This window comes from Prionailurus viverrinus, chromosome B1 (genome assembly GCF_022837055.1).
Source record: "Prionailurus viverrinus isolate Anna chromosome B1, UM_Priviv_1.0, whole genome shotgun sequence".
NCBI classification, from domain to species: Eukaryota; Metazoa; Chordata; class Mammalia; order Carnivora; family Felidae; genus Prionailurus; species Prionailurus viverrinus.
In genome coordinates this window covers 177,461,684-177,474,208 of record NC_062564.1, presented here as the reverse complement: position 1 = coordinate 177,474,208, position 12,525 = coordinate 177,461,684, and positions in this window count along the sequence as shown.

Below are 12,525 nucleotides of genomic sequence, written 5' to 3'. Positions count from 1 at the left end.
CCGGGAATACACATGAGCAGAGAGTAAACGGGGACACCAGCCTAGCCAGCCAGATCAGCTGAATCAATCCTAGAGGTCAATGGAGTGACAGATGTGACAGACTGCCCTCACATACAAGCCTCATTCTTTAAAAGGTCCCAGAATCCCAACCCCACCTATATAAACAAGGGAAAGATGATTTTTCATTCTTTTTGTTTCCTTTTTTTTTTTTTCGTGTCCTATTAGATGACCTTACCTCCTGTTTGACTTCACAAAGTTTGTACTTCTTGGTGAGTATCCCATATTCTGGACTTCTTTTTTTTTTTTTTTGCCACATCTTTCCCATTAATATGATATTGTTTTATGTCAGATTCCCTATAATTAACTGAAATATTAATCATATGACTTCTATCTTAATGTCTAGCACACCAGAGTTGAACTTTTCTATGCATGTGTCTCTGATGTCATCCTTCTATGCCCTGTGGTGCCAAAATAGAACTCTTGAAACTCATATTTCCCCAAAATATCCATTATACATTTCTGTTTCCTTTGTTCACGTTTCTCATACACCTGTCATGTGTTTCAATATGTCATGCTTTCATACTTTCAAGACTCAGCTGTAAGGGCTTTCCTCGTCTTCACAGATAGATATAAATGACATTGTATTTCTTAAATCCCACTTTATGTAGTGGCATATGTTTTCGTGCCACTATAATATATTTTATAAACTTATCTCCTTGTGTTTAGATTCTAGACACTTGGTATTGGTATTGGGTCATGTAAATAGTTGGCTTCTTAGCACCTGGCATTAATAGACATATAACAAATATGTTTATGTTTATGAATAAATGAAATAGTTAAATTAGAAAGCAATTGGGTATGCTAAGTTATTCTAAAGATATATTAATAATGTACCTAACCATTTATTTGTCGTTTATATTGCTATAGATACCTGTGAGGTGTAAAATGTGTGCTGTAATAGAATGGGAGGTGCTGAAGGTAAGTAAGAGGAAAGATCACAGGCTTACCTCTGAAGTGTTAATGACTTAAATAAGCATGAAAAATCAGGGAGAATCCATTGTTATGATAACAACTATGAAACATGTTACAGAAAAAAAAATATACCAGCACATGAACTCTAAGATTAGAAGGAAAAAACAATAATGGGAGAAGAATTTACAGCTTAATTGGGAATCTATTTTTAAGACAACTACTTTTGTCTAGCTAATATTAGACACAATCCATCGTCTCTTGTGATCATTTCATATTGAATTTCAACTCTTAGATGTCAATGCATGCATTTTTTAAACTAGTTGGGAAGTAGCAAACAAAAGTGGCTTTGTTCTGTGTAAGAATATAACCACAGATATTCAATTAACAACCACCAGTTTTGCCACAAACACTGAAGAAATATCTACCTTCTGCACCCAAAGTATAATTTTGGGTAGCTCTGAAAAGACCAGTTGTACTATAACATAGAGTTTTTATGTTTCAGTGTATCTTCAAAATGCCCTTTCTTCAGGTGTCATCCGTTTTTGATTTTTCTGCTGAAATAAAAACAGTTTTAGAGATCCTGATATCTCACATGTGTACATATTGACATTTCAAGTTCAAGATACATCAATGCATCTACCTTGAAAGCCACAGAAGGTTTTGAAATAGGAAATATTTAAGTATGACAGTCGGTTGCCCTCTGAACCTGTGAATATCACTTTGGGTCTGGGCAATGATTGTACAATGTTAGACAAATATTTACATGAACTCTGTTGGATCCATTTTATTATTTATGCTTTGCTATTTGCTTTTTTACCTATAACCCAAAGAACATCATGCATTATTAAAATCTTCTTGTACAGCTTTATAGATACTAGATAGAATATACTTTTTCCACAAGTGTTGTGATCATCTGACCTCTTCTATTAAATTGTTGGCTTACTCTTTCCTAAAAAAGTTATTTCAAACAACTAGAGTAACTTTTGATGTTCTGATGTACTTTTCTCCCTGAGGGAAAGCAATATCCAGAAGTATAAGAGAGTTTTGAAAATTGTGGACCAAGAAAGCTCTGCAGGGTATGTGGACAGAGAAATTAAGTGACTTCCCTATTCTTCACTCCCCAGTACAAGTGCCCTGTATGGTCACAGAGGGACCTATTAGTAGAGAGACACAGTCTCTTCTTGGAGGTCCTACTGGTGTCCATTAGCTGGATGCTGAAAGGCTATGAAGTTATTTATTTGTTTTTACCCGAAGTCGGTTTCTGTCATGTCTACTGTTACCATTTCTCAGAGCAAGTCCGTGCTACCTTTTAGCAGTTAGCCATTTGTGTGACATTGTTTTCTACAGGGGTCCCCAGAGGGTTCACCATACTTAAAGATATCCCTCACATGTAGCATTTGTTCATGTATGTGTGGAGTGTGACGCCATGCAGTTTCCAGTTATGCCACCTTATACTCCAGCATCAGAGGCATGGGTTTCAGTGTTGGGAAATACAGCTGCATATAATACCAACCCAGTCAACTGAATCAAAACTAAAAGACATAGCTGCTATAGATTATAGTTACTTTCAATTTTGAAAAATATTTAAGGAATTATTAGTATGCTGATTAGTTTTCAATCATCCTCATTTTTTGTTTTTAGAGAGGGAGGAGGAAAGGTCAGGAGAGAGGGGATCTTAAGCAGGCTCCACACTCAGTGCAGAGCCTGATGCAAGGTTTGATCCCATGACCCTGCGATCATGACCTGAGGTGAAGTCAAGGGTGGGATGCTCAATCAACTAAGCCATCCAGGTGCCCCATCCTCAGTTTTTATCCTACCAGATCCTAAGTCAGAAATAACAAGGTGCAATATTGAATCAACATAAATAAGGATAAAGCTGATATTACATGTATATAAATAATGCAGAACTTACCACAAATAATCTTTGCTTCGCATTGTATATGGATAAAACATTTAATTTCTTTTACTCTGCCATTTTATGCAACCAAAATATATGTATTAAGGACCCGTTCTGTGATAATCACTATTCTAGACACTTGGAACACCTTAATTAACAAACCAAGAAGTTATGAAGATTAAATTCTAAGTGAGGAGACATAAAACAAACAAATGAAATATATAAATTGCATAGTAGTTAGACAATGATAAATGTTCTGGGATAAAATGGAGCCAAGTAAGAGTCATGAGACTGCTTGGTGGGGTAAAGAGAAAGGTAAAATTTGGGTCAAGGCTGTATAGAAATGAATCAATAACCAGTAGGTATCTCAAGAGGAAATATTTCAAGCACAGCAAAAGCCAGTGCCAAGTCCCTAAATTAGGAGCAAGCCTGATGTTTTCCTGAAAGAATAAGAGAGGCACTATCGCTGGATTAGGAGAGTAGTGGGCCAGACTGCATGGATCCTTGAAGACAGTTGCTAGACCTTGGCCTTTTGCTCTGAGTAATGGGGATAAACTGCATGATTTTGAACAAAGAAATTATATGGTTTCACCTCATTTCTAAATGGAATACCACAGTCTCTGTGTTGAAAATAGGGGACAACAGGATACCAGTTGGTTGACTATTGTGTTAATGTAGGTACTAGAAGATGTGAGTGTGAACAATGATGGTAAAAGTAAAAGGGAGAAAAAGCAGCAAAACTCTGGATATATTAGTAGTTATAGCCAATTTGCTACATGGATTATATTTTAAAATGTATTATATCAAGAAATCTATCGACAAAGAGTTTTTTGTTTTCTTTTTGTCATATAACACTTCGACAGAATTTGAAATTTAAAATGTTCAGAGAAGATAATAGTACTCTACTGTCTCTCATTCCCTCTGTTGGAAACAATCTTTGCCAAATCTTTATTGTATTTTTCTCTCATTATCAGACCTCAATTCTAATATTACATCCTCAGAGATGGCTTTCCTAACCAGTCTGTTTGGAGGGTAATTTTCCATCACTCTTATTTCCTCTTAGTCCACTGTCTTTTCTTCCCTTTATAGTGTATATTACTATTTATTTTTTTTAATTTTTATTTCATGATTATGATGTTTTAACAAATTTTTTAAATTATTTTCTTAATTACCAAATCCCCAAAGTTTCAAATAGTGTCTACCATATGGTAAATTATGAATGAATATCTTAAACAAATATATTTCTAAATTTCTAAACCAACCTATTTTTCTTAGCCTTTTATCCTATTTATAGATCTTTGTATTATATAATAACCATATTTATAACTGGTGCTAACTCTATATATAATAAACTGCTATATTTGTGCTTTCCGAACATTGTCTGAGTTCTGATTTGCAACTATATTCAAAACCATTTTCAAAGCTGCTGCATTCTACAGCAGCTAGGCAAATAATTCATGTAGAAAATAATAATCTGAATATATTTCTTACAGAGTAGACTTAATAAATAATCATGAGATGTTAGTAGTATTTTATTTTCTGTGAGCACTATGTTTTGGCAAGGTTTATTGTTGGGCTTTCTTTTTTTTTTTTAATTTTTTTTTTCAACGTTTTTATTTATTTTGGGGACAGAGAGAGACAGAGCATGAACGTGGGAGGGGCAGAGAGAGAGGGAGACACAGAATCGGAAACAGGCTCCAGGCTCTGAGCCATCAGCCCAGAGCCGACGCGGGGCTCGGACTCACAGAGGGCGAGATCGTGACCTGGCTGAAGTCGGACGCTCAACCGACTGCGCCACCCAGGTGCCCCTATTGTTGGGCTTTCTAAATATGTTACACAGTACTTCTTGGTGTAATCTTTTTTATATCACATAAATAATAGCATTCATCAGGCCAACCTTTTCAATGACAAATATTTACTGCAAAATATACCCTAAAAGAGCTAAGAGCAAATAAATCTGCAAACAAAATATCATGCTAAAAAAATCCTTTGATGGAACATATAAGTCATACAAAGATTTTAAACATTTTTCTTATTTTTTATTGAAGTCTAGTTTACATAGTGTGAAGTATAGAGACTTGACACAGTTTCATTACTTTTAGTGAATGAAAACTCTGTGCAACCCACATTGCTATCCTGTCACCGTATTGTTGAACGTCGTTTCTTGAATTTTCTAAGCGTTTTTCTTTCTTTTTTTTTTATGAAGTCAGAGTTTATTTCTATTTAAAATACTTATGCATCTTTAAAATGTCTAAAGTCCCAAGGACATCTAGGTTTAAGATGACATTACAGTCAGGTGGTGACCAGTGGTTCACCCATTCATTGCTAAGGCCTCAGAAGCATCCTGCACGATTCTATGCCTCAAAATTTTTTCTTGTATGAAAGGTGATGTCTCCTTTGCTTGACACAAACACATCAGCTAGTGACAAAGAAAACAATGTTGGGAACACTAACTGTCGTTGCAAGGGAGAAAGGCAGGTGATCAGAGAACAAAACCATCAAAACTTTGCTGAGGGGCAATATTACTGCAGTAAAGAATAGAAGTATATGTGGAATCTCCATGAAAAACTGTCTTGCTTTATCTGTGAAACCAGGTCCTCCAATTATTGGTTTGAAAACCTGGGAGCATGGTGAGTTTCAGTATTAAATGCAACTTTTTTTTTTTCCCCTGCAACACCTTCAAGGATGAAAATCATCACCTGGATTTTATACCAAAGTTAAAAACCCTCAGTAAAATGTTTCAGCTATCAATTTTTTTCTGGGTTTGTAGCAGTTTCTTGGCGTATATTGTTTAACCCCTAGTGGCCACTCATGTAGAAAGCTGTGGATATTAAAAAAAAATAACAACTCCTGATATAAATATTATATACCTTAGTGATATTATATATCTTAATGATATATAATATTAGAGAACTAGAATTCTGAAGAACTAAATATTTTATTTTTGAATAGAAAATTATTGTAGTGGATGATTTAATTTGGATATCATAGGTTTCTTAAAATTAAAATATTTATTTATCCATTTGGATAACTTGAAGGGAAAAGGCCTTCTAATAGATGTGTGGTCCAAAGCCCTAGAAAATAATACAGCAATTAGTTTTCTTTTTTTTTAAGTTTATTTATTTATTTTGAAGGGGGGGGAGAGAGAGAGAGAGAGAGGGAGTCGGGGGGGGAGGGGCAGAGAGAGGGACAGAGAAAGCATCTCAAGCAGGCTCCACACTGTCAAAGCAGAACCTGATATGGGGCTTGAACTCACGAACTGTGAGATCATGACTTGAACTGAAATCAAGAGTCGGACACTGGGGTGCCTGCGTGTCTCAGTTGGTTAAGCATCCAACTTCAGATCAGGTCATGTTCTCACAGCTCCTGAGTTTGAGCCCTGGATCCTGCTTTGTGCTGACAGCTCAGAGTCTGGAGCCTGCTTCGGATTCTGTGTGTCCCTCTTTCTCTGCTCCTCCCCTGCTCATGCCCTGTCTCTCTCAAAAATAAAATAAACATTAAAAAAAAAAAAAGAGTTGGATGCTTAACAGACTGAACCACCCAGGAGCTCCTCTTTGATGAGAACAGATGAACAGAAACACTGACTTTCCCTGCCTTGAAAACATTGCTAAAGCTTATAAATAATGACATACTAAGCAATTATTTAAATTTACTTTTCATGAACCAATTTCTACAATATTCATTTCTATTTTGATAGATCTTCAACTCACCTGTTCAGTGTCCATGAGTCTATTCATTCTATTCTTATAAAGCATATTTTTGGATTCTTTATCTGCACTTTTGTGTAGAGGTCAGCTTAAAGTATTATGAACTTTAGAGGTTTGGGAATTGTAGAAAACTATATACTTGATTTAACTTGATGAACTTCTAGAAGGATTTTAGTCATCATCTGTACTTGACAGTGGCCTCCTGAAGCTTCTAGAACTTTTGAAATAATACCATATATTCTAACGTTTACACAAATCAATATAGCCAAAGAAACTAGGTCAAAAACACAAGAAAACATAAGGAAAAGCTCTTGAAAAATAATTGAAAATATGCAAACTCTGCTGACTAGATTTGTGCATGTCTGTGCGTGAGCATGCATGTCCATAGACCTAACAAATTCTGCTAAATATTAACAGTATCGTAACTTTTTCAAAGTAAACAGGAAAAAATGAATAAAAAAAACCCCTCCATGTTGTCACAGAAATATGAGAAAATAATGGTCTTTTACTAAAACAAAAGGCAACTTAAAATACTTCCAGATATGTATAATATGAAGTAATAAAAAGTAATAGTAAAGAAATTGCATGGCCAAATCACCAAGGGAAATAAAATTTAAAAGATGAAAGTAACACACAAAGCTGCAAAAGGAAAGTTAATCTCTCTGTGCTCTCTAAGCCCTCATTTTTGGCGGTCTGCAAGATATCTCTACTTGAATATCCTGCTGACACTTAAACTTTACATATCTATAGCCAAGCTCATTATTTTCTCTATCTTCTCTGTGTTCCTATCACTGTCAATATCATCATTATACTCCTGGCTCTCCAGGCTATTAAATATATAGTCATCTTTGATTTCATCTTTTCCTTAGTCAGCCATATCCCATCTATCAAAAATCTTCTTCCAAAGCATTTCTTCAAATTTAGTACCTACTTTCAGTTATTATAGTCAGAACCTTTTACCATGTCATAACCGCTCTTCAAGAATAACCACTATAAAATTGCTTTTGCTGTCAAATTATATCTCCTTTTATTTGGCCAAATAATACAGCAAAAATAATTTTAATCTGGTACTACTGAAGTCTAAATGTAGTTCTACTATATACCTTTAATCAGATTAAAACCATAGTTAACTGAAAACAAATCAAAAGCATAATAAATGTCTCCAGGTTTCAGTTTAGGTCTCCTCATACATTTTCTCCTTGCATAATTCTGTGCTCTCCCCAAACCTCAACTAACTACTTGCATAGTGATGACAACAAAATGCATCTTCCTTACAGATACGAGCCAGCAGTTGGTCTTTGTTACAATCACAGTCTTTTAAACTATGTACATATCATACTCAACCTTTTAAGTTAGACATTGTTATTGTGTGTATTATGGAGAAGAGAAATAAAGGCCCAACCTGATTGAATTAATATGTGGCAGAGACCGGATACAGAGTCGGACATGATGAGTCAAGAGGCCACAGCTTATTAACAATGTGCTCTTCTCCCTCTCCTTTAGTCAAATAAACCTATAGCTAGTTTCCGACAGATCATCTCTATTTGATTGTCCCATGCTAACTTCTAAATACTTTTATTCAGAAAAGATTTATCTTCACAGACACCCTATGTCAAATGCTCTTGCCTGTTAAGCCGAAGGACACTAGAACAACATTCCCTTGATTTACCTTATAGCTCTAACATTTAATAGCTCTGCAATTTTAGGCAAGTTTTAGGAGTATCTCAATGCCTCAAAGTCCTCAACAATACATCTCTTCATTCAGAAAGTCACAAGTACGGATTAAATAGAATATTTAAACAGGGAAGCAAACAAAAATTCTTACTTTTATTTTTCTCAATGTAATTTATTTTCCCATCCCTTCCTCCCTCCCTCCCATCTTCCTTCTTGTTTTCTTCCTTTTATCCTTATTACTACTTTTTAAAAAAGTTTATTTGTTTTGAGATAAATACACGCGTGTGCAAGCGGAGGAGAGGCAGCGAGAGGGAGAGAATCCCAAGCAGGCTCCGGGCTGCCACACACAGTATAAAGAGAGGGCTTCGTCTCCCAAAATACCAGATCAAGACCTGAGCTGAACCAAGAGTCAGTCCCTTAATCCACTGTGCCACCCAGTCTCCCCTTTTATTATTACCTTTTCATATATGGGCCTAAAAGGATGTTGATAATATTAAGTCTTATCCAAAATGTCACTTTGGCAACAAAAGTCTTTGCAGCTTGCTAGATTATAATAAGGGACGGTTCTCAAACTAGACACGATTGACATTTTCCTTTTTAATAATAGCACATTGATATATAACTAATACAAAACTTCCCAGTTTGAAATGTACAATTCAGTCTTTTAGTGTATTCACAGAGTTGTGCAATAATCCCTCCTACTTAACTGGAGAACATTTACATCACAACATAAAGAAATCCCATACCTGTGACCAGTTACTCCTCATAGCCTACTGCCCATTGCTCCTGGGAAATGCTAATGTGCTTACTATTGGTATGCATTTGGCAATTCGGAATATTTCATATCAGTAGGATTATATAATATGTAGCCCTTTGTATCTGGTTTCTTTCACTTAAAACATGGTTTCCAAGATTCATCCATGTTGTAATATATATCAGTATTTAAGTTATATCAGCATTTAAAATGTTTAAACTTTAATTAATTTTATTTACTTATTTTTATTTATTTTTAATTTTTTTTATTTCTGAGACAAAGACAGAGCATGAGTGAGGGAGGGGCAGAAAGAGAGGGAGACACAGAATCAGAAGCAGGCTCCAGGCTCTGAGCTGTCAGCACAGAGCCCGACGCCGGGATCTAACTCAGATCATGATCTGAGCCAAAGTTGGTCGTTCAACCAACTGAGCCACCCAGGCGCCCCTAATTAAATTTAATAAATACATAGGGATATTTCACAAACTGTTTATCCATTTACACACTGATAAACACCCAATTGTTTCCACTTTTGACTATTGTCAATAATGTTGCTATGAAACATTAATGTAGAAGTTTTAATATAAACCTATATTTTTATTTATCTCAGGTATATTCCCTGGAGTGGGATTGTGGGGTCACACAGTAGTGCTATTTTTAATACCTTGATTTTAGAAACATCTTGGCAAACAGTTTTGAAAAGTGAACACACAATTTTACATATCCACAGGCAAGCTCTGAGAGCTCAATTTCTTCAAATCCTCATCAATACTGAAATTTTTATTCCATTTTATTGTTAAGTCTTAAGAGTCCTTCATATATTCTGGATATATGGCTCTCATCAGATACAAAATTTGTAAAACTTTCTCCTATTATGTATGTTCTTTTACTTTTTTGTGTGCTCTAAAATACCAATGTTTTAATTTTGATGAAATCTAACATATAATTTTTCCTTGATATCCTGGGCTTTTTTCATATTTAAGAATGAACTGATTAATCCAATGTCAAGAAGATGTATTCTTATATTTTCTTTTAAAATATATACTTTTACTGTAACATTATATTCTTTTAAATAGAACTTTAACTTTTTCTATTATGTACATGATTCACTTTGTGTTAATCTTTGTATATGAATGCAACTTCATTGCATTACATGTGCATATACAGCTGTCCAATTTGTTGAAAACATTATTCCTACGCATTGAATTGTCTTGGCACTCTTGTACACAATCATTTGTACATAACTTTAGGGTTTTTACTCTGGTCTCTCAATTTTATTCCTTTGATCTATGTATCTATCCATATGCCAATTCTACACGGCCTTCATTACTGTATCTTTGTATTAAATTTTAAGTTTTGTATTAAAATCAGGAAGTATGAATTTTCCAGCTATTTTTTTTCAAGATGGCTTAGTCTATTATTAATTTCTGTATAAATTTTAGGATTAACTTCTCAATTCTGCAAAAATGGAAGTTGGGGATGTGGTCAGATTTGCATGCAGTTTGTAGATCAACTTGGGGACTACTGCCATCCTCACTCTATTTTTCTAGTCCATGAACATGGGACTTCTTTCCATTTATATAGCTCTTTAATTTCTTTTGCATGTTATAGTTTTCAGCATAAATGTCTTGTATTTATTTTGTTACATTTATGCATAAGTATCTTATCCTTTCATGCTGTTATAAGTGAAATTCTTTAATTAATTTCAATTATTTTTGGAATTAGTTACATGATTGTTCATTCTTAGTGTAAAAAAGTACAACTGAATTTTATATATTGATTTTATCCTACAATTATACTGAACATTAATAACTCTGTCTTTTGTAGATTCCTTAGGATTTTCTGTATATTAAGTCATGTCATCTGAAAGTATAGTTTTATTTCATCCTTGGAATCTGAATGTCTATCCTTTGTTTTGTTTGATTTCCCTGACTAGAAGTTGGGACAGCAGATACTGTTTTATTCCTGGTATTAGAGGGAAAACTCTCACCCTTCAGCATTAACTATATTAGCTAAGGACCTTTCATAGATGATGAACTGTACCTTATTGACAAAGTTCACATTAATTCTAATTTGGTGTTTTTATCATGACAGGTATTGGATTTTGTCAAATGTCAAATGTCAAATTTTTTCTGCATAAAAATAATCATGTGTTTTGCCATTTATTCTACTAACATGCTATATTCCACAAATCGATTTCTGTAAATTAAACCAATCTTGCATTGCTGGCAAAAATCCTATTAGTTCTTGTTTGATGAAATTTTGCTGAGGATTTTTGAATCTATGCTCATAAGGGATATTTATCTGACACTGCCTTTCCTTGCAATGTCTTTGCTTACTTTTCTTAGGAATATTGACCTCATAGCATGAGGTAGGAAGTGTTCCCTTCTTTGTTTTTGAACTAGTATGTGAAGAAGCTGTTGATTCTGTTTGATAGATTTTACAAATAAAGCTATAAGGGACAGATTTTTTCTTTGTGGAAAGGTTTTGACTATGAATTCAATCTCCATTCCTGTTATAAGTCTTTTCAAACTTTGTATTTCTTCTCAGGTCAGTTTTTGTGGTTTGCATCTCTTAAGAAGTGCATCTTCTAAGTATTGATTTCATCTAGGTTTTTTACTTTTGAGGGATACAACTGTTCACACAGTATTACGTAAATATTTTTAATACATGTAAAATAGGTAGTTATACCACTCTTTCAATCCAAATTTAAGTAATTTGAATCTTCTTTCCCTTTTGCTTGGTAAGTCTAACTAAATGTCTCAATATTTTGGTCACATCAAAGAACAAACTTCAATTTGGTTGATTTTCTCTATTTCTGTTCTACTTTTTATTTTATTTAGTTACTCTAATATAGGCATTACTCAATTTATTGCATTTCATTTTATTGTGCTTCACATATAATATATATATATATATATATATATATATATATATATATTTTTTTTTTTTTTTTTTTTTCCGCAAGCTGAAATTCAAGACTTCTGTGGAGGAAGTAACTACAGTTGTGGTGGAGATGACTAGAGAACTAGAATTAGCAGTGAAGCCTGGAGATGAGACTGAATCACTGCAATCTCATAAAACTTTAACAGACGCGATTTCTTTCCACTTAGTAACACAGATTATCCATATATGCAAATTACTTAGGGTCCCTCAGTTGTTTGGAAGTTTTTTTGTCTAAAGATTTCCAGATATTTCTCATAACTTTCATTTTAATTATTTTATTGTTTAAATAGTTTATTTATTAAATCTTTTATATTTTCTTATCCCTTTTTTTAAAAATATAGAAAATTGTTATTTTAATAGATCTTTTAATTTTAATTTTTTTTTTTTATTTTAGAGAGAGAACACTAGCAGGGGAGAGGGGCAAGAGAGAAAGAGAGAGAGAGAGAGACTTCTTTTTTTTAAGTTCACTTATTAATTTGAGAGAGAGAGGGAGCAGGAGAGAATCACAAGCAGGCTCTATGCTCAGTGCAGAGCTGAGTGCGGGGCCCCTTCCCCTGACTCTGGGGTCATGACCATAG